Source organism: Streptopelia decaocto (assembly GCF_964273445.1).
Source record: "Streptopelia decaocto genome assembly, chromosome: 3".
Lineage (NCBI taxonomy): Eukaryota > Metazoa > Chordata > Aves > Columbiformes > Columbidae > Streptopelia > Streptopelia decaocto.
In genome coordinates, this window is record NC_138656.1 from 110487137 (window position 1) to 110509144 (window position 22008).

Here is a 22008-nt window from a genome sequence, read left to right on the forward strand (position 1 = left end):
GCAGGAGCCAGGAGCTGCAAAGTTAACACATCTGGAAGTTTCCTGATGCCTGAAGTCAGGCCGTGGCAAACAATGCTCGCTGGGCTGAGCAGGCTCTGCTTGGGTGCTTTTATTGCACTTGGACTGATTTCAAGCTCTGCTCCGTGATTAATTGCACTTTTAAAAATAAAGTTCAAAACACTTCCCAGGAAGTTTGGGGAAGGCAGAGCACTTCATTGGCACCAGAAGCTCAGTGTTCAGTGGAGTTTTCATTACAGTGGCTCCAGATACAGCTCGCGTTAGCAAAAGCTTCTTTTGACACAGGATTTCGCAATCTCATTTCATCATGGAGAGGATGCTGAGCAATGTGGTGTCTCTCCTCCTCTCAAGCCTCTCCAACATCTGCCATTCATGGCAGGGTGGCATCAGGTGTTGGCCAGGGTCCCTCCCCCCATTTTATTTGTGCAGTTAAGTTTGGGGCCAGGCCAGGACTGTAAGTGTAATCTGCCCTGTGGAAATTATGGTAAGGAAGAGCCTTGCACCTTCCCAGCATGCTCCTGCCCATCTATCCCAGGGCCAACCTCACTCTAACACAATTTAAAGAAACAATGAGAATCTTTCACGGGGAGGAAATTAGAAGAGCACACACTTGGGAGGCAAAACACATTTCAGAGAACTGGAGCTACAGTAAGAGGTTTTTGTTGCCGCACAATGATGGTGGAGAGACCAGAGGCAAGACTGAGAAAAGGAGGATGGTGGTTACTTTTCATCTTCACACTAGGATGGAAGAAGGCTTGATCTTTTTGCTATAAAAATGAGTATATATTTGTGCTAGAGATGCTGTTACTAATGACAGAGGTGCACAAGCTACGCTGCCTGAGAGGAAGTGGTGTGGATTGAGCACACACCTGGAAACCAGGGTCACGGTAACTAATGGGATCAAGCTGGACCACAAGAGGTTCCACTTAAATTTGAGAAAAAACTTCTTCTCAGTGAGGGTGACAGACACTGGAACAGGCTGCCCAGGGAGGTTGTAGAGTCTCCTTCCCTGGAGACATTCAAAATCCTCCTGGACATGTTCCTGTGCGACCTCACCTAGGCCTGCTCCACCTCACCCCCACCTGCTCCAGCAGGGGGATTGGACTAGATGATCTTTTGAGGTCCCTTCCAATCCCAAACATACTGTGTGATACTCTGTGTGTGTGTAATGAAAGGGTCTGCGAGGGGGTGTTGCACATCCCTTACAACTCCTTCAGGACATCTGTATGAGATAGTGTGGACTAAAACTCACACATCCACCGAAAAATCCCCCAGAGCCAGTCACTCGTGTGCAAGCTGTGCACAAGGCTGTTTAGCACTCCTTTAGCATCCAAAGATGCTGCAGGAGCTGGTGAGGTACCTGGTTTCCAATATTAGCTCTGTGCTAGTGTTCTCTTCCCTATGAAGAACAGAGGTTGTTTTTTGTACAAAGGTCAGTGGGATAAACAACAGAAGATGTGCTGAACCACTGGAAAATATCACAGGCAGCAAGCAGGGGAGCAGGGGGCTGCAGGCACCACGTGCATGTCTCAGCAGTCTCCATACACAGGACAGCACAGAATATGCAAGTTTCTAGGTTGGGTCGTGCCAGTGGAATGCAAACCCCACGGAGCCCTGCTGCAGTGAGGCATTGCTGCTCATCGCGTGCCAAAGTGGGAAAGAGGTTGCAGATGCATGAGAACCAGACAGTAGATTTGTCATTGTGGGGGCCTGTGGTGGGCTCTCGGTATCCCTGGGCTTCTGGTGTTTACCTCTTCTATGTGGTATGTCTGAAAAAAACACCCAGATCGGTCACCATCAAGTCAGGCGTACTGTTGGTTTATTTTACAACACATCCGGAGTGCTGCTCCCTTTCTCCCCCACCCCCTCTGCTTCCTCTACTAGACTGACGTTGCATCTTGTCTCAAGTTAGGACCTGATTTGGCAAACAATTTAACTACTTACTAAATTTTAATACACTGCAAGTCATTGTGTTGCAATCCCAGCTTGCTGTATGTAAAGCTCATCATGTGTGCCGATGCTGGCAGAAGGGCTGCATGCTCCAAAACGCCAGGACGGGGCTGTGCCTCCTCTGCAGAAGCTGGTTGGGAGTGATCTCTTCCCAACTCCTACCTCCAAAGTTTTTTTGGCTATGATAACAGCAGTGAGCAATTCGGCTGGGGGAGCTCTGGGCCACTGTTTGCAACACTGCTGTATTATTTAAGGGTTTGTTTGTACCTCCCTTTTCTTTCATAATCTCAGTTTGGCTCTTTGTTTCATCTGCAAGCTCTTTGCTCCATTTTTAGAGAGCACCAAGCAGCCCAGGGCTGGGTGCAGGGCTCATGTCTTGACAGGTACCTGCAGGTCAGTGCAGTGACTGAAATGCTATCAGGAGAGCATGCTGGTGATTGAATGACACAGTGTGTATGGCAGGCTGTGTGGTCACTATTTGCAAATGACAGTTTCCTCATCACAGAGTGGTTTATTTTCAGCTATTTATCCATTAACGTGAGGTCTGGAGTGTACAGGCCCTTGGATGAACAATGCTCCTTCAGAAATGCTCCTCTGCTGCAAAGGGTCCAGATCAGAGAATAAGAGAACAGTTTGGGTTGGGAGGGACATTCAAAGCTCATCTAGTCCAACCCCCTGCAATGAGCAGGGACATCTTCAACCAAATTAGGTTGCTCAGAGCCCCGTCCAGCCTGGCCTGGGATGTCTCCAGGGATGGGGCATCCACCACCTCTCTGGGCAACCTGGGCCAGTGTTTCACCACTCTCAGTGTAAAAAATTCCTTCCTCATCTCTAGCGTGAATCTCCCCTCCTTTAGTTTAAAACTGTTACCCCTTATCCTATCATAACAGGCCCTGCTAAAGTCTGTCCCCATCTTTCTTACAGGCCCCTTTTAAATACTGAAAAGCTGCTATAAGGTGTCCCTGGAACCTTCTCTTCTCCAGGCTGAACAACCCCAACTCTCTCAGCCTGTCCTCACAGCAGAGCTGTTTCAGCCCTCCGATCATTTTGGTGGCCTCCTCTGGCCCCTCTCCAACAGGTCCATGTGTGTCCTGTGCTGAGGGCTCCAGAGCTGGATGCAGAACTGCAGGTGGGGTCTCACCAGAGCAGAGTAGAAAGGCAAATTCAGATGACAGCATTAATAGAGGGACTGACCCAGTTCAGCGCCACCAAAGGGCGTGGATCCCATTACCCTTCTCTGAAAATCCCTCAGCTGAATTTTTGTGTGCGTGTGTGTGTTCAGCAGCTGGGCTGTACAGCCGAGGGGTGCCCGGTGGCTGGTACCTGCTGAGTGTAGGTCCAGCACCACGCACAGCTAAGCTGTGGGTGCTACCATCGTGCTGGCAATCACGGCAAAAATAACCCCAGTGACTCCTGTGAATCCAGGTGCTCAGCTGTGAGCTTATTTCAGTCTCTCTAGTTCATCCCTTGTGTACTCTTTCCTTTACCCGCAGCCCTACAGGCATGAGTCTCTGTGGATTGAGGCTATATTGTATGCTGCTTTACATATATATCAAATAATAAATTAACAAGGAAGGGATTTTCCTGAGACAGATCAAGCTTCTTACCAGAGGCATATATCAGCAATCACTGTACACATGTAAAATTGCAGGTGGAGCAAGCCCGCACATGGAAATACCGCTCTTTGCAAGCAAGAAATTACCATGCTGTTATGTTTTTTTTTTCACTTTCCTCCTAGGAATTTTTTTCTGCTTCCATGCTTTATCTTCTGACCAAATTTCATAGCACACGGAGCAGAGGAATGTGCGTGGGAAACACTCGGCTGGCTGTGCTCCTGGCCCCACCGCTCGCCCTCCCCTTCCGCTGCTCACCAAAGTCACTGTCACACGTTTCACCTGTGAGTCACTAACATGCCTGGCTGTTCATGTTGCAGCTTGTAAGCCATTAATCCTTGTTCAGATAGGGTTTTTTTTTTTTGCCTTTCCCCTGCTCTTTCTGATTCAGCTGATTTAGATGGACGATGGCTTCCTTGCTTGCTCACGCTGCCGTTAGTCACAGCCCTGATGTTAATTCACCATCCTTCCAGGGGTGGGACAAGCGGATGGAGGTGACTGTTTGGTAATAAGGGACAGGCAAGTTGCCCTGGGGAGAGTCAGTCACCGTGAGATTTCATGGCACCTCTGAAGGGAGCTCCAGCTCTGCTGGTAACATTTGCCTAAGCATTTCACACAGGAGGTGCTAAAAAGGGATCCTGGAGCTTTAGGGATAAGCGTGAGTTGTAGGTGAGCACCAAGACACCAGGGAAACAGGCTCTGCTGGCTGTGTTGGAAGATGAGGAGCTATTGAGCAGGAAATGTTCACGCAGCTCTTTGAGAAACATATTTCTGCTTCTCAGGTTGGTTGCAGAGAGCTGCTGGCTCTTACCATATTGTGGCCTTCAGATGTGTGGGGCTGGCCTGGCTGTGGGTAGAATCATAGAACAGAATAACAGAATGTCCTCAGTTGGAAGGGACCCACAAGGATCATTGAATCCATAGACTCAATGAACAAACCCTTCATAGAACAAACCCAAAATTCACACCATGTGTCTGAGGGTGTTGTCCAGTCTCTTCTTGAACACTGTCAGGTTGGGGCCGTGGCACCTCCCTGGGGAGCCTGTTCCAGTGTCCAGCACCCTCTGGGTGAAGAACCTTTTCCTCATGTCCAACCTAAACTTCCCCTGGCACATCCTCCTGACATTCCCTCAGGTTCTGTTACTGGTTGCCAGATAGAAGAGATCATGGCATATATATCCATGGCGCATATATATATATATCCATGACAAGATCCATGGCACGGGAAGATACAATTCCTGGCCTGTTTGCTAAGAGAAGAGACACTGCGGGACTTGCTCATTCTCTCTCTGGGTCTTATACGGCCAGCCCTTGGGCATGGCAGAAGAGGTCACTGAATAGCCACACAGGTCAAGATGGTACCCCCTTCTCCAGCAGTGACCAAATTGCCCTGGGAGGAGTCTGAGAACAGAGCAAACAGGCAACCATTGCCCATTGCAAACGGTTTGCATCTCTGGGACTCACCATGCCATGGGGGAGTTTCTCTGTATTTAACCGAGTTTGGGGCATTTGGAAACCCTGTTTTAACAGCAGGAACTGCCTGCATGAACCCACGGGCCATGCTGGGAGGGCCCCGTGTTGATCAACACTGACCCTAAAAAGCCTCCTTCATATCTGCTGAAGTCTTTCTCACCTCCTGTTTTGAGGAAGGTCTGCTGCCTCCTTACCGACAACAATGAGAGTCCTTCCACCGCAGCACACAGAAACAAGACACCCTAACCACACGCTTGCATTTTGTTCTTGATGTTTACTTGGGACTGCAGCCAGATGGGCACCGAAAACTGGTTTCCAAGACCAGAATTTGGGACAGCGATAATCTAATCTGACCTCCTGTGTAACCCAGGTCAGGGAGTTTAACATGGTAATTCCTGCAAGGGAAGGAATTAGTTTTCCTGGCTGTCCTGTGAACTCTGCTTAGACCAGTAATTTGTGGTTGAATTAGGTACATTCAGTCTTGGGTCTGAAGCAATGATGAGTTTTCATATCCCCTGGTGGACAAAGGTCTGATTTGTTGCATTAGATTTGTTCCCCAGCTACATTCAAGATATGTTCAACAGTTAGATTAGAGGAACTATACCCCACACAATAGAGGTATAACTTGGACATGTACTATTATATTATATTGTGTCACTAATAGTTTAACTCTGCAAATTTTTGAGTAAAAAGGACAATGATTACAATTGTGGTGATTTCCTGCAGATGACTGTGAGTTATTTGTGCACACAGTTGTGATTCAGTGGCTGTAGGAGCTGGGTACAGATAATACAAAAGGAAGTTTATGAGTTCCTCCTCCATTTCACCTCTCTGACCCTGCTTCTCTCCTGCCTCCAATTCTGATATTATTTTGGTTATATGAAAACCTGTGAGGGGATGCTGGCTATGTTTCACGGGGTATTCACCTGTGAAAACTGAGTCACGTTCTCCCACAAGAAGTGTTTTTATCAGAATATTTCATCTCTTGCATAATATGAGAAAGAAAGGCAAATGGGTTGGAGAAAGGAGAAGTCTAAATGTTCAAAGCCTCAGAGATCTCAATCTGACCCCACCACTTGCTAAATGACCAAAGGGACATCACTCTTGGCTGGAGATTTTCCAGCAGAAAGCTGCTCCAGGGACTGCTCCTTGCCTGTCTCTCAAGATAAGTGAGTTAATATGAAAATACATTACCTTGAACATACAGACATATGTGCATGTTTTGTATACATCTACATGCATACTTACTTGAATAATATATACAAACAGATCCCTGCATATACCTGAGCTACTTCAGTTTGAACTAAGGGCTGTCAGTGCCTCATAACTTCCAGCAGAGGTGATATATGTGTATACATACACACACACACATGTACACATACATCCATCAACTTTCCCTGTTTTCTCTGCCAAAGACAGGGATCCCTCCATGCCCTGTGCCTTTCAGCAGTAGGGAACAGGCATCATGTTGGGACTGGATAGACCAGAGAGGTGCAAACATAAAACAAAGCTATACTGGTTGCTTGGGAAGAAGGAAAAATCTCTAATTAGGCAAATATACACAAAGGGCCCAATACTGCCCTTGGTACAGCTGTGCTCTCCTTTGGAGTCACTGAAAGCATTAAGTCCACAGAGTGAGCTGATATATTTTCTTCTGGCATTTTATAGTTGCAGATTCAGTCAGTTCTGTAGAACTCCTCTCCTTCCCATAAAACCACGTCTGCATTTTACCTAGCGGGTCAGCAGTGCTTGATCTGTGGCCTTTGGCATCTGTGCAAGCATCTGAGAAAACACGCCTATCACCAGTTTAAATTACTAAAACAGGATTTTCCTTCCACCAAGACAAGCAAACCAAAAGAGGTTTTAAACTTACAGGTACAAGAGCCCCAGAAAGATCCTGCAACAAAAGACAGGTAAGGAATGAATGGTGGGTGTCGTCTGCTGACATGTTCGTCCTTATGCACCTTCTTCTAATTCTTCATCTCATTTCCCTTTCCATGGGCAAACGGGGTGAGTGGGTCTCAGGTCGTCTGTATCTTACAGAGCACAAGGAAATCCTTGCAACATGTGTCGCTTATGGTATATTTTGGTCAGTAGGTTTTGCGGTATTCAAGGAAGGAAGTGTCATTTTATTGACAGTTGAAACATACTAAATAAAACTAGTCTGTGCTTTCCCCCTGCAGACACAACTTGTGGCTCAGTGAATAAGAAGCTCTCCTTAAAACAACAAGCTCAGCCTGGAGACTAGTGATCAGCTGGAATGGGTGGGAATCAAAACAAGCCTGTTGGTTTAGGCTATTTTTTTTTTCTTGGCAAGTGATGAATTTGCCTCCATATAGAATAATTCAGAGTCAAGATTTTTTTTCCAGAGCTCTGAGATCACTCCTTTGCTTCTTCATACATTTTCTTTTTTATTTATTTATTTTTTATATCAAACCAATAAGCAAGGAGCTTGTGGAGACCTGCTCACACAGTGAACCTGGAGAACGGAGGGGAAAACCCAAACCAGTATTGCTGCATCGCTAATGGGGCAGAGGCTCAGATAACAACTATGGCTGCTGGATATTTAGGTTCTGCATTTAACCCAACTTTCCTGGCTCTCTTTACAGCTCACATTTAAACAACAAGCACTTTCTCTTTCCCAAGGCTTTTCCTTAATTGGATTTTTGTTGTGCCTTTTTTTTTTCTTTCTCATCTATGGGTTATGAAACTGTAAAAAAAAAATACCTTGGAGGAACCAAAAAGAACTAGCACTCCAGAGAATTTCAAGCAGGAACTACACAGCTTTCCTAAAAAGCAATTTTACCTCTTACTAACAGGATAGAAAGGGGAGACGGGAGGCGTTTTGTTCTGCATAGGTTGATGATGAACATGAAATGCAAGTTTGAATCGGGAATTGGGGCCAATTTCCTTGCTGAAACCAACACGCTAGCAGGTGGGTCAGTACTGCTACCCCAGCTTTACATATGGATGTGCAATAAAGTATTTATGACAAAGGAGAGGCCTTTGTGAAGGGGCTGACTATTATATTCTATTTGCCCTGTGCCTGTTTCTCCTGGGGCCTTGCTGGTCCCACGGTGTAGCAGAGCTGGGACTGGTACAGGGGATTCCCATTCCCAGTGGCTGAGCCACCACTGCCCACAACAACCCCACTCCTGTGGGTTAGACTGTGGTCTTCATACCAGGCTGTGTAGGGCTTCATCTCATGAACAGCCATGCCACCTGCAGTGGCGGGCACGGCCCTGCTCAAAAGGGAATGGTGAGCACACTGGTGACTAAAACCCCCTTAAAGTAGCATCTCTCCTCCTTGTCAGTCCATGCCTGCTTTTATACCCAGTATAGAATAGGAAAAAAAAAGAAAGAAAGAGGCATTACCTGACATGTTTCCTTCAGCAGCAAACCAGGTGCAGAAGTTCCTTCTCCACAGCCCTCTGTCTCCTGCTTGTTCATCTTCACTGTCTGCTCCAGGGTGGAAGCCCGGCTGCAAGGCTGCACCTATCCACAGCATCACTGAAAGCATCCCCACGGGAAATAAAACCACCCTCCTGTGCACCAGCACAGCTGTGGTGAGCCGCGGCAGAAGGTAGAGGGTGGCATGCAGACAATGGGCCCTTCGGAAGCCAAAGAAGCAATAAACAGGTGCTCTCTTGCAGTTGCAGTAGGTCCCTGCAATAACCCTTCAATCAAGAAACACGTTTCAAATAATACGGTGGGCGACTGGATATTGGACGTGAGAAAATAGGGAGATATTTTGCACCTCACTGCATAGTAAGATTTCTTGGTATAGATCTCCAAGGGGGAGCTTGTGCTTGTTACCAGTCCCCATGGCAGTATATCCTACAGAGGTCCTTCAATAAAATTAAGGATTTAACCTTCTTCAAGATAACTGTTGAAAGGCACTGTGTATGGTCTTGCCCTTCCAAGATTTTCATGGTCCTGCGTCCCACAGTCTCACAAATGTGTACATTGATCCTCATGGCACAAACGCTTCTGAAAAAGCAAGAACAGTACTTGCTCTGTCATCACACAGTTTTTCCAGTATTCAAAATGCACGGGGCACCAATTACTATATTTTTTGAGGAAAAATTCGCTCGCAGGCCTCGAGTCAGAAATGTGGCAGACACACTGATAGAGGGATGGTGAGATTTTTCTCAAGCCATGCCAGTCACTGTGACAGCCAGGCCTGAACTCCCGGTTTTGGGGATGCAGCAGCACCCCTCTGTATAAACAACAACAGTGACTCTGCAGCTGTCCTGAAGTCACCCAGTGCTGGAGGGCTTCTGTTTTCTCTCTTCCCAGAAGATTGCAGCATCATGTTGTATTGGAGCTGCAGCCACAGGCATTAACTAGGGATAGGTTGCTGTCTGCAGACATGCTGATTTCCACTCTGCTTTTCTGGACTTTGTTACCTTATAAAAGACGCAATCAGCTTTCTTGCAAGAGAACAAAGCTTTGCATTATTGCAGCATTTTTCACTTCCAAATCACTTCACAAACATTAAGTGGTGCATCCTCACAACACACCTCCAGGGGGCTGTGGATATGTTTTATCACAATATCATAGTTGCATTTAATCAAGCAAACAGGAAACTAGTTTCTCATCAAATCTTCATTTTCTGGCCCTCAGGTTAGACCCATAGGCACAGTCCCATCCTCTGTCTGGCATGGTTTTGGTCTCTAATCACTCTGGGATGGCATCACTACAGAAAAACAGGCAAGAGAATAATCTGAGGGCAAGGTGCAAATGCCAGCACCAGGCTGCAGAGTGGCTCCATGTCATAACTTTACCTTCAAGTGTAAATGTTTAAGCTCTTGGGCATTTGCAACCTTCTCCTCTCAGCCTGCTCTACACAGTGCATGGCATTTTTCAACCTCTCTGTCTGAACAGCTTGTTTTAAAGGCATTTATTCCCTCTAGCTTATAGCCACACAGGCCAAAAGAAAATGACCTGGTGATAAAAAGCAGATGTAATAATTTATTCCAAATCATATTTTCACGCTTAATTAATTGCATATAGTCAACAGTGAAGAACAGGTACAGCCATCAGGGAAGGGGCAGCAGAAGGGGTGAACCAGCACCCTGGCCCCGGAGGAAAGCAAATCGTCCCAAGTGCTGCCAGGCTGCTGCTGGGAGCCTGGTGTCCTACCCCCTCATCCAGGGCAGATGTCACACTCTCCGGAGGATCTAAATTATTTCAGAGGATCTAAATAATTTTTAGTGACCACACTGTGTCTTCTCACTTGCCCATCCTGCATCAGTGTATTCATATATCCACACAAAAACTTTTTCAATTGTAGTTCTTTTCATTCTAGTGAATAAAATATAGCCAGCTGACCACTATTTGAAGCTCCCAAATAACCTTATTTTTGAGCATGTGCACTCACTTTTTACATCATGGTGCACTGTGATTTTCATGCTGGTTAGAAACTGAAATTAATCATCAAGGCTACAGCTTTGAGTCCCATCCCAGTTGTTCATACCTCCTGGCCAGGATACACGGCAGCAAAACACACTGGGCTCATCTTCATCTTGCATTTCCTAGAGGCTCTGTGTAAATAAAAGGGCTGCAAAGGCCCCTGACTGTTCCAAATGCTTTCATGAGGTAAAAACCTAGGAAGCTAAAGTGCTTGTCCTCTGTACCTTGCATGTCGATAGCCTTTTACCACAACATTTTGAAAAAGGCCAATGACTTCATTTCAAAGGAAAATCCAACCGTGGGATGGTAGTTCTCGATTGTCAGAGACCCTTTAAGCTGAACATCATGATGCATGTGCTGAGAGGTTAAATCCATTAATACTGTTCAGGTTTCTCTTTAATGTTCAGAGGCCAAACATCACATCTGAAAACATGACACTGCTGTCGTCCTTGCCTACATGATTAACATTTCCATATGTGTTTGCACAGCACATAAGACAAATAAAGGCTGGATTTCCCAAACTGCAGCCACAGCAGTCACTGAACTCATAAACATCAGTGGAAAACTTTTGCACATCAGTGGATTCTTTGCTTATGGAAGGTCACTTGTACATCTGGATTTCTGCTATTAAGAATGATGGCTGTAATCCTACATGAATTTTTTAGTGTTTTAACTGTAGCTAACCATCAGGCAGGCAAGATAGCTCAAGCCGTGTGGACTGAGCTAGTCTGTGATCTCACTCCATTACACAATAGTTTTAGAAGCCCCGGTGGTGTAACATCGCACAGAACAAGGGGGGTTGGGAGTTACAGAGAGTCCTGAGGAATTATTTCTTGTCATGGGAGAGAGAAATGGGAATGAACGGGAGTTCAAAGTCCAGATTACCATAAGGCCAGCAAAACACATTCCTATAGGCTGCAAGTGTAGGAAGACATCATACTTGGCTCGTTTTCTTTTCTCTTGCCTGTAGCAGCCACAGCTCCAGCCCTGATTTATTTGCGCTACATCAATGTCTCAATAAAATGTGATCACAGGGCCTGATCCTCACCTAAGTAGGCAGTTCTCCTGATGCCAGCATATCTGTGTGAACGCCAGCCAGGGCTCAGGCCAGAAGCTTTGTACTGGGAAGGGAAAAACTATTTCCATTAAATTATCTCTTTGATTTACTGGCTTTTATTTTTTTTTTCCTGTCATAGGCATTTACATTTCAGCCATAAAATGTGCTTGGATTCAAACTTGTTCTGGATCAGATCTCCTCCAAAAAGTTTGTATTTTAAGTTTCTATTTGATTTTCCCATAAAATGAATATGTCTATTTGTAGGGATGCACTGTGAAGACAAGCTGGGATTACATCAGCCAAATTCAGTTTGGATTTATATCAGCACTGAATGCCTGTTAGGGGGTGAGGCAAGGGCAGGACTTGGAGGAGATGGGGGACACTGAAAGAGTAAGAGAGAAAATAGGGCTCTGCAAACATCTCTGGAGATATTCAAGGCCAGGCTGGACGGGGCTCTGAGCAACATGATCTGACTGAAGATGTTCCTGCTCATGGCAGGGGGGGTGGAGTGGATGAGCTTTGAAGGTCCCTTCCAACCCAAACTACTCTATGATTTAATGATTCTGTGAAAATAGGGTTCCCACCCTGACAACAGGAAGGTGCAGAAGAAAACAGGACTGTAACCTCCCCTTTCAGGGACTGCTACCCAAGACACACAGGAGACATTTTCCTCTCCGAGGCTTTGCCAGTCCTTGTGTTTCAGAACTCCTCTGCTGTCATAGTGCTGAACCCCTGGATCTCTCCCTGCTTCTGAGGATGGGGCTGGCTCGGATGCTCCGACCGATGTCTGCACTTACCTGTGCTGCCTCCCTGTGTCATGTGCTGCCTCCCTGAGAGGTTTCGGTCAAAATGAGCCAACTCACTGTAGTCCCATATTTTAAACTCTTCAGATTGCTGCTACTAAAACCAGTCGAGAAGCAACTACCCAAGAACGTGAGTGAACTGACCTAACAGCACAGGTCATCAGAAACTCGTGGGGAAAAAAAGCCTTGAAGACTTTCAAGAAACCACATTATTCTAACAGCTCAGAAATAGAAAAATACTAATGCCAGATTTGTTATCATGCCCAATGCACTGATAGGAAGACTAACTCATTGGTCAGGAGGAAAGCTCTTTGTAAACCAGTCAGGAGCCCGCATATAAACACACCGAAACAGCTGTCCCAGCATTTTAAGCAATTGCCGTTTCAGGATCCGATAGAACACATCAGAGACTACTTCTATCTACTGCTTAATATCTGCATTTTTTATGGAATTTGACTGGATTTTTGATGATGTCTCATGTCTCAGAGGGCTTCGCTGTCTTTAAAAGAAATCCCACTCCTGTGTGCTCAGTGTTTTGCAGAGCTTTTGTGTTTACCAAAACACATCCTAATGTCCCTTCTGTACCTCCCTCAGAGCCTTCGTGCAGCAGCCTCCTGCAGTTGTTTTAGTTATCTGTATACTTTTCTCCTTGAATCAGATGATTTCTCCCTTCCTAGACAGATTACACAAACTGTTCCTTACCCAGACACCATGAGTCTTTCCGCCCCCAGAAATTGCCACACAGCTCCTTGCTGAGCCTCTCTTTCCGTAAATAATACATGCCCAGATTTCTTAAATTCTTGCTCATCTTCCTTGATTCAGATGTCAATGACCTCTGTTATGACACAGATGTAATTTCAAACAAGTACATTTGCGGCTGGAAACCCATTTAATAACTTTTTTTCTTATTATATAAATAGAAACACATACTGTAGTCCTTCGTGGGTGGAGCAGTGAAATTACCACGATGGTTTTTGTGCCCATTAGCATCTCTGACCTGACTTCACACAGCCTCTTACACAGTGTTTTCCATGGACGAGGTGCAGGTGAGACACGTATCCACAGGTCGTGGGTTTGTGTCATGTGTGAGGAGGCAGGAGGGGATGGGAGAGAATTCCTGCCACCTAATTGAGGTGCTGTAGTTATAACCCTAATTACCCAGTCACTTTCTTTAACCACTGTTTAAGGTAATTCCCTTCCTGCTGTCAGAGGGACACATTCACTTTTCCCATGTCACTCCCCACAACTCTGGCACAAGAACAGCTTCACTGTAAATGTGGTGACCTGAGCACAGGCACAGTATATGGGATCACTGTCACAGTAGGGATCATCTTCAAGGATGTGGTAACAGAATTCAGATTCCCATGCTCAGCCCAATGGAATCCAGTGGAAACAATGAGATCAGGAGCGGAAGAACATGAGATCCATTCCAGTTTTACCAGTAAAGCATCAGTTACTGAGTGAATGATGTTCAGTTTTCTCCACAGAACAGTTTCCTCCAGGAGACGATCTGCTTTACGTCCATAATGACGTTGTTTTCACGATGTCTCTCTCCCTGTGAAAAGGCAGCCTGTCTTGTGCTGCTTTAGATGGTCAATAACACACACATCCTCAGGAAGTTACGCTTTTCACAGCTTCTCTACCCTGACTGGATCTGAGGTCTGCAGCCTCCTCCCTGAGCTGTGATGTACGTTACAGCTGCAACACAGGACCTCTGTGCTCATAACCAGGGGTGGCTGCTTTCCCAAATCTCTGCCTTCTGGAGTTCTGCTGTTGTCCCATGTCCCGAACTGCTCTGTTCCCACATGCATGAGCATCCTCCTTCACCCATTCTCTCCGTGTGGGTATCTCATGACCCTGCCACTCTCCAGGGTTTGTCTTGCAACTTGTGTAGTTCACAGAATCATAGAAGTGCCCAGGTTGGAAGGGACCTCAAAAGATCACCTGGACCAACCTTTTGTCAGAAAAGGAACCTAGATGAGGTTATTTAGCACCCTGTCCAAAAACATCTTGAAGACCTCCACTGATGGGGACTCTGCCACGTCCCTGGGGACATTGTTCCAGTGATTCATAGAATCATAGAATACCAGGTCTGAAGGGACCTCAAGGATCATCTGGTCCAACCTTTCTTGGCAAGAGTGTGGTCTAGGCAATCTGGCCCAGCATGTGTCCAGCTGAATCTTAAAAGTGTCCAATGTTGGGGAATTCACCACTTCCCTGGGGAGATTATTCCAATGGTTGATTGTTTGCATAATGAAAAATTTCCCTCTTGTGTCCTATTGGAATCTCCCCAGCACTAACTTGTACCCATGACCACTTGTCTTTTCCATGTGACTCCTTGTAAAAAGGGACTCTCCAGCTTCTTTGTGGCCACCCTTTAAATACTGCAATTGTTCTTATGGTAAAATGTTTCTTGGAGCAACTTGTGTGCTTTGCTGCTTTTCTTTCCCATGTGGCTCCCTGTGAAAAGAGACCCTCCATCCTCTTTGTAGCTGCCCTGCAAGTACTGGAATAATGTGATGAGTCTTCTCCAGAGAGAAGTGCCTTAACTTCTCCAGTCTTTCTCCAAAACTCCTGTGTTCACAGCACCTCCTGCTAGACATGTCTTGTTTATACAGGATCTCCTTGCACAGCCCGTGTTTACTGCCTGTGACCCTGCCACTCTCTCATGTTTATATTCCATGGCCCGTATTTACATCGTGTGACATCCGAGGCCCTGCCGCCTGACTGTGTTTTTGTCTTCCAACATCTGTCGCTCAGTGCACCTTTGCTCTTGAGTTCAAAGTTTAAAATGAAATGTAGTCATAAGCTGAAGATGAAAAAAAACACAAGTGAAACAAGACACCTATATCCTTGCATACTTCTGCTGATGTCCTTGATATGAATTGATCTTTCCATCCCCCTTGATATGCAGCCAGTGGACCCTTTGTACTGTGTGGGATGCAGAGATCAAAACAAGCACTTCTAATGAGCTCATTTCTAACAATATTTTGAAGTTGTCTTTTTCTAGTGTATCTCCTAAATTCTCTCTGGCTATACTTTGCATTTCTCTCATTAGAAACATGCTTTTCCAGTCAGGCCACTGACATTGCAGGGAAAGTTACTGCCCTCAATTGGAAGCTGAAACATAATTTGCGGTGCCTGAGCTCACATTCACACATAGACACAAAGTTAAAACCCTCAATCACGCATTGACCTTTTCTGGATCTTGTAAAACATTTCAGTTACAGGGAGAAAACTGAAGATGTGCTCAAATATTTGTATTAATATACCAGCTGGTTTGCTGCAAGAAAGCACAAAGTCCTACTTCCCTGAACACAGAAGCAATAAGTTACTCTTCATGCACAAGTGTATTTATTTTAATGGCAATTCCCAAACTTTGTGAGCATTTCCCAGGTTTCTGTCCTGCTCGCTTTCCCCAGCAGCACGTGGCTGTGATTTTTCAGGCTGTCCGCCTGCCTCTCCTGCAGCTTCAGGGCTGGGGCTCCCCACTGCTCAGCCTTGGGCTCACCCATTGCTCTGTTTGCACATTCAGATTCCAAATGATCCCCAGTAAAATTGGTTCACCGGAATCTAAAAAATTCTCATGTTATCAGAGCCTTTCCCTGTGCTCACACTGGGCTTTTGAGGCTCCTGATTTCCTGAAAGACCTTAGTGGCATCTCACAGTTACATTAAACAAAGTCCCCATGCTGGGGACCCACCGCAGAGGCTGCAGCCACATCTCCTCCAGTGTCCTGTCACCTGTAGTTGGTACCAACCTTCCCACAGCTGCCAGAGCAGGCTCTCCTATACCTGCAGCCCTGCTATTTCCCCTGAAGTTACAGTTTCTATTTAAACACCCTCAGTCTGGCTTTTTTGGGGGGCTGAGAGGGGGTAGAGACTGCCCACACAAGAGGCAGATCTGACACAAGTGTCCCACAATGGGGCTGGGGACAAATGTTTTCTGCAGCCACTGTGGTGGTTGTGAAGGATGCCCACAGCCCTGAACACTCATGGAGCAGAAAACACCGGATTTCAATCATTTTCAATGTGGCTGTAATGAGGATAATGACCCGTACTTTAAAGAGCTTGAATTCATCAACATTTAGAGTGTGCTGTGCTGTCAGACTCAATTATCACTGTTACGCACCGTCCTGCTATTTGACCTAACTCACAAATTGTTTCTTTCCATCCCGCAACGATTTGGAGCTAGAAACTAGTCAAGTTTCATGAGGGCATGGAGGGCACATGCCCAGAGATGTCACACACCCACCCCATCGCCCACTTCATCCTCCTCAGAGCCCTGCGGCTCGTGTCTGGCTGCAGAGGTGTCCAGTGCCCATCAGGTGCATACACCCCAGGTCATTGTTTCCAAGGCTGCAGCACATATGCTGTTAGAAATGTGCCTTTTGTTTCCTCAAAATTTGCCCAGATGCAGTGTGCAGCCATGGCTTTTATTATGCTTTTTTTTTTCATATTGCATTTGAGCAAAACAAATGCACGTACTGTAATCAGAGTCCTTTCACTCTTGTTTTTGATAATTTGAGAAGATTGAGCTCGTATTTCTCATTGGAAGTGTTTTTTTCTCCAGTGCTCAATTAATTCCCGTGACACATTTCTTGACTTCTCCAGTTTGCCAGTGCACTTTAAAAAGGACACCAGAACTGCAAGAATTTTTCCACGCTTAACTTCAGGCAATTAGAGAGGAAAAATGTCTTCTCTGCTCCTACTGAACAACTTCCTTGCTTGTACAGACAAAAAATGCTTTATCCTCTGCTGTCACCTTGGGGGCTCATGTGTTGCTTGTCAGATAGGACCCCTAAATCCTTCCAGCACTACTGCTGTTCAGAGGCAGCCTCATTCTGCAGATGGTCAGCTCTCTTTGGTATGAAATCTGTAATTTTCCATCTCTTTGATTTAAAACACAGGTTGTTTGAATCAGCTCAACTCAGCTCTCTCTCCAAATGATTCTAGATGACAGCCTTATCTTCATCACCATTTATCATTCTGCCAAACTTTGTGTCATCTACAGTAAATTGCCTCAGCAATGTTTCTTATATTTTCTTCCAGAACAGTGCAGAAAATGTTGAATAGCATTGAGTATATACTGATCCCTGCAGTTCATCATCACGATTCCCCATTGACAGTCATTTTTGAGACCTATCAATTAGTGTGTTCATCTAATTAAAGTGTTCTTTATTGATGTCGTATGATGTTCTTTTTAATTGCAATGCTACAGGAGTACCAAGCTCTAAAAAGCCCTATTTTTACCATCACCACTCAACCCTGCAGTGCCCCCAGTAATGAAATCAAATCAGTCTGAAAAAGATGGTGAGCCATGTGTCCGCCATTAATTATGTTCTTATTGTTTCCTTCTTTCCTAACTGAATCTTGCTAATGGAAGTGGTACCATCACCTTGTCCGAGAGTGGCAAGGTAGCTGGACTGTAGTTATGCAAATAATCTTGATTTCTGTGTGTGACTGCCTTCACATGGGCCCATTTCCAGCCCTCTTGAACTTTCCAGCTTTTCCAACATTTATCATCAGTGTGCCAAGTTCCCCTCCCCTAAATCCTTTATGGCTCCAGAGTTCAAGTTACCTGGACCTACTGACTCCCAAACATGTTCACCATTGTGCTGTTAATGGACTGGGAAGCCATAGAAACCCACTGTTCTCTTTCTTGCCAATACAGAAGTATTTATCGGATGTTTTCACTTTCTTCTGTGGAGCTCCAAAAAGAGGTTTCTGATTGCAGTTTTACAAGGAAGTTACGAAGTCTGGTCCCTGCGCCAAGTTCCCTGTTCATGTAGGGTGTTTTTGTCTGGCTCAGCCCTATCTGGATATAAGCATGTTGGCAAATAGGACTGGCAGAGACTTGCTGTGATATAATCTTGTGGTTGTATGATATAATCCCTTTCACAAACTGTTCAAGCTTAAAAGTGACTGGATTGTTTGTTTCTCTGGGAAAGGCTCAGAGAACCTCATTCCTCTGGAAGAAACTTCCTTCCAATTTCCAGCCTAACCTTATTCATGGCTAATTTATAATTATTTTGCTGCATCAACATTTTCCTTTTTCTTAAGCAGTCTTTTCCATCCTTCGCCTGTACTCCTGTGTTGTTTAACACCCATATTATACAACACAGTCTTTGATGTGATTGGTTAAAGAGCCAAGGTGTTCTGATTTCTCCATGGCTAATAGACTCCCTGTTCTTCCAACCATTCAAGCTATTCTTCTCCAAACTTGTTCCAGTTTGAATTCTTCTTTCCTGACCTTAGAATGACCAATTAGGTCTTCCCAAGGCTTTGCATAACAGTTCTAAAATATTTTCCTTTTTCGCTGGCAATGCTTCACTCAATGCATCCCACTTCTCTCTCTTAAATGCCCTATTACACATATTCTTGCTTCTTGTTATGGGGTGGAGACACTAAGAAAATGGCAAGAGAAGTAGAAATACAAACACTTATAAAACAAATCATAGAATGTGTTTTCCAAAATCTCCACAGTATCTTAGGCGCCTGATCTCACTTTCATGGGTGTTTCAGCTCTAGTGCAGTTTTCTGTAGTGCTTAGGCATGTGATCTACATGTGGCCCTTAAATTCAGATTATGGTAAAACCCTACCTGCAGCTTTAGGTCCCTAAAATATCTGACCTTAAGCATGTAGAGTACCTCTAGAAAAGGAATTCAGCTTGTAGGTCACTTAAACCTTTTTTAAATTACTCCCTTAGAGGTCACACAGTGGGCATGGTATGCAGCTCTAAGGCCACTGTAAATGAGATGAGTAAGTAGTGACTAACCATGACTGTATGGAAAGTCTTTAAATATTTGACTAATAAAAGCAACAGTAGAATTTTCCTTTAATAGTCTTGTACTGGGAAAAACCCACCAGAATTTTTCCATTGAATACTGAAGAATTTCTCACTGACAGACCTTGATACAGAAAAGGAACATGTGCAGGATCCCTGATCTTCTCACCTGCATCTGCTCTTGGAGTTTAGTGCTTAATATTTTTGCAGTACTGGCTTTCCTCTTTTGATGTCATGCTTATCACCTTAGCACCTTTCAGAAAATTGTCCTTTCTCACATTTATCAAGGATTCAGGTTCCTCCCCACAGAAAGGGAACACCCAAGAAGGCTGGCAGGGATGAGTGAAGACTCAGATGGTCACTGCGTGTGGAAGACCTACGTGTGCTTCAGTTTGTCTGTGCAGGGAGGCAGCTGAGGACTTTGGGATATATGTCTGTAAAATCATGAAGAAAGAGGGTCAACGGAGAGGAACTGTCTGCTTTTACTGTCAATACAAGATCAAAACAAAGACAAGAGATATAAATTCTGAACACACAGAATTAAATACTTCTTCACACTGTATTTGAGTCCCTAAGCTATGAGCATGTGCGGCCATTTTCCCTATATTTTTCCTTAGGTGTCCATTTTTGGCCCCTGTTGGAAACACGATTACAGGCTGGCTGGGTCTCCAGTTGGAGCTGGCATAAGTATTTTCCATTCCCATGTGGTGTAGGTGCACGCCTGCTTGGCTTTGGCTGTGCTACACCATCAAACATGGGCTGTTGACCCATTTCCTTATAGCACTGCATGAACATAGAGACAAGAGGGAGGTTTCGGTGGAGCTGTTGTTGTGCCTGGCTCCTGTCCATGGCAAATCAATATTGCAGCGGATCACTGAGATCGACTGCATTTCTGATCACAACCAGTTTGTTTTGCCATTAATTATTTTCTCTTTGCTTGACTGTAGCGTGTCACAGCGGTTGCTGACTCCTTCTCATCTGACAGCGCGGCTTTGTGTTACGAAACCAGTTTTGGAAGCACTTGGTATTTGGAACAGTGCTCTCACTTTACTCTCTCTCCATCATTGGCTGCGCAGTCTCCCCCCAAGTCTGTCCTGCCCCGGTGTTTTCCTCAAAGCTGGTTCAGGGATTCGGTCCCCCAGAAATTACTCCTTGTTTTGTGGGGTTATTGCTCCCATGGGTGGGTTCACAGTGGGGTCAGAGTACTGCTGCTGGTTCCAGGGCAACAGCTGGAGTGGATGGGAAAGGCGAACAGAAGTACACTTGGGCTATAGTTGTTAGTTTGGCTCTGCAACACCAACCTTCATCCCAGAAAACTCTGGATCTGTCTGCACGGAGCATTAACACCTCTGTGCCTACCACTTTTTGCTGTGGAGTGAAGTTTGCTTAATACAGTCTTTTGAAAGATGACTTTGAAAAAAGAGTTGGATCTGTTCCTGTGTTTTCAGCTGAGGCATTCTTTTCTCAGAAACAAAGACCATCGTTAGTCATGTCTGCATGGAAGACATAGAGAAACCAACATTATTTTAACCTGACTATTCTTACATTAATGGGGATAAGATAACTAACCAGCCTATAATTGACTTTATGCTAATATTTTTCAAAACAGTAATCAAACCTTAACTATACTTGCATTAAAATATTGATGTAAAGCCTCAGCTCTAATAACATTACATATCCAATAGCAATTTCAAGCATTTAAATAGACTCATTCTTCAGGTTAACAGATCAACTTGCACTTCAAATTGTCTTTATAGTCTTTACAAACAGCAGTTAATTAAGCCTTATGCTACTCCTGCCAAGTCAGTTAATAGTATTCCACCAGTGACAGAAGGCCCAAAGGGGTTTGACAGTTTTCCCCTCCCATCGTGCTTCCCTGAGGAGGCAAAGGTGTCTGTGCTCCTGCATCATGCACCTCTGCCTGGTGCTGACAGTGAGGTGACAGGGACCTGAGCTCAGGAGGTGCCCAAATTACAATGGAAGAGTCAATGATGACAAGCTCAGTGTGTCTGGACTTAAGCAAAAAACAGGTAGTGACAGTTTATATTGGGGTATCTGGTCACCTGCAGGTGGGACCCTGATGCATTTCAGAAATGCTTAGGTACTTCTAGCTGCTGTAAGACCGAAAAGGGGAGTGGGAGCAAGATCAAGGAGCACAGAGCACTCTGTGGCATTGGTGTCTGTGGTGGGTTTGGGCAGGACCTGGGTGTTACGAACTGGTGTGTGGTTGCCAATGCTGCCAGCCTGGCATGGGCACCAACATGGCAATATGCACCACAATGTTCCACCTTTCCATACAGCTGTTCCCTTGCCAGCCAGGACAAACTTTATATAGGATTATGGATATGGTTACCTACACACTCTTGGCCTTGCAGGCTGTGCTCCCCGATAGGTCCCCAGTGCTCCCCTTCAGCTTTCTGTGGAGTCCAGACATCTCTCACACAACTGCCCCTTAACCACCCGTGAGACGCAGCCATCCCTCACGACGCTGTCTCTGCCTTTTGTCAGCTCCTTACACTGTTGTTTGTTGCCTTCCACAATTTCTCACGCCATGTTCTGTGCTTTCCCTCATGCTGCTCAGTCAGCCTCCCCTAAAGCCACGGTCTACTTAAGGGCCTGGTCATTTGTCTGCAGCCCTAACACAAGGCATGAAGGCCAGCAGACAGTCCGGAGAAACCCCACCACAGCACCAGCAGCTTCCTCAACACCTGAGCGAGTGTGGAAACACCACAGCTTGTGGAGGAGCCAGCAGCACCCTCAGCAAGGGGAAACCAGCCTAGGTCTGACCTTGTCCTCACCGTGAGCAGATGGAAACTCACGTCTTTCCCTTGCCAGGAGCATTTTATATCGTCCCAGCATTAGGGAAAACAGAAAGCTAGACCAGAAAGGCAA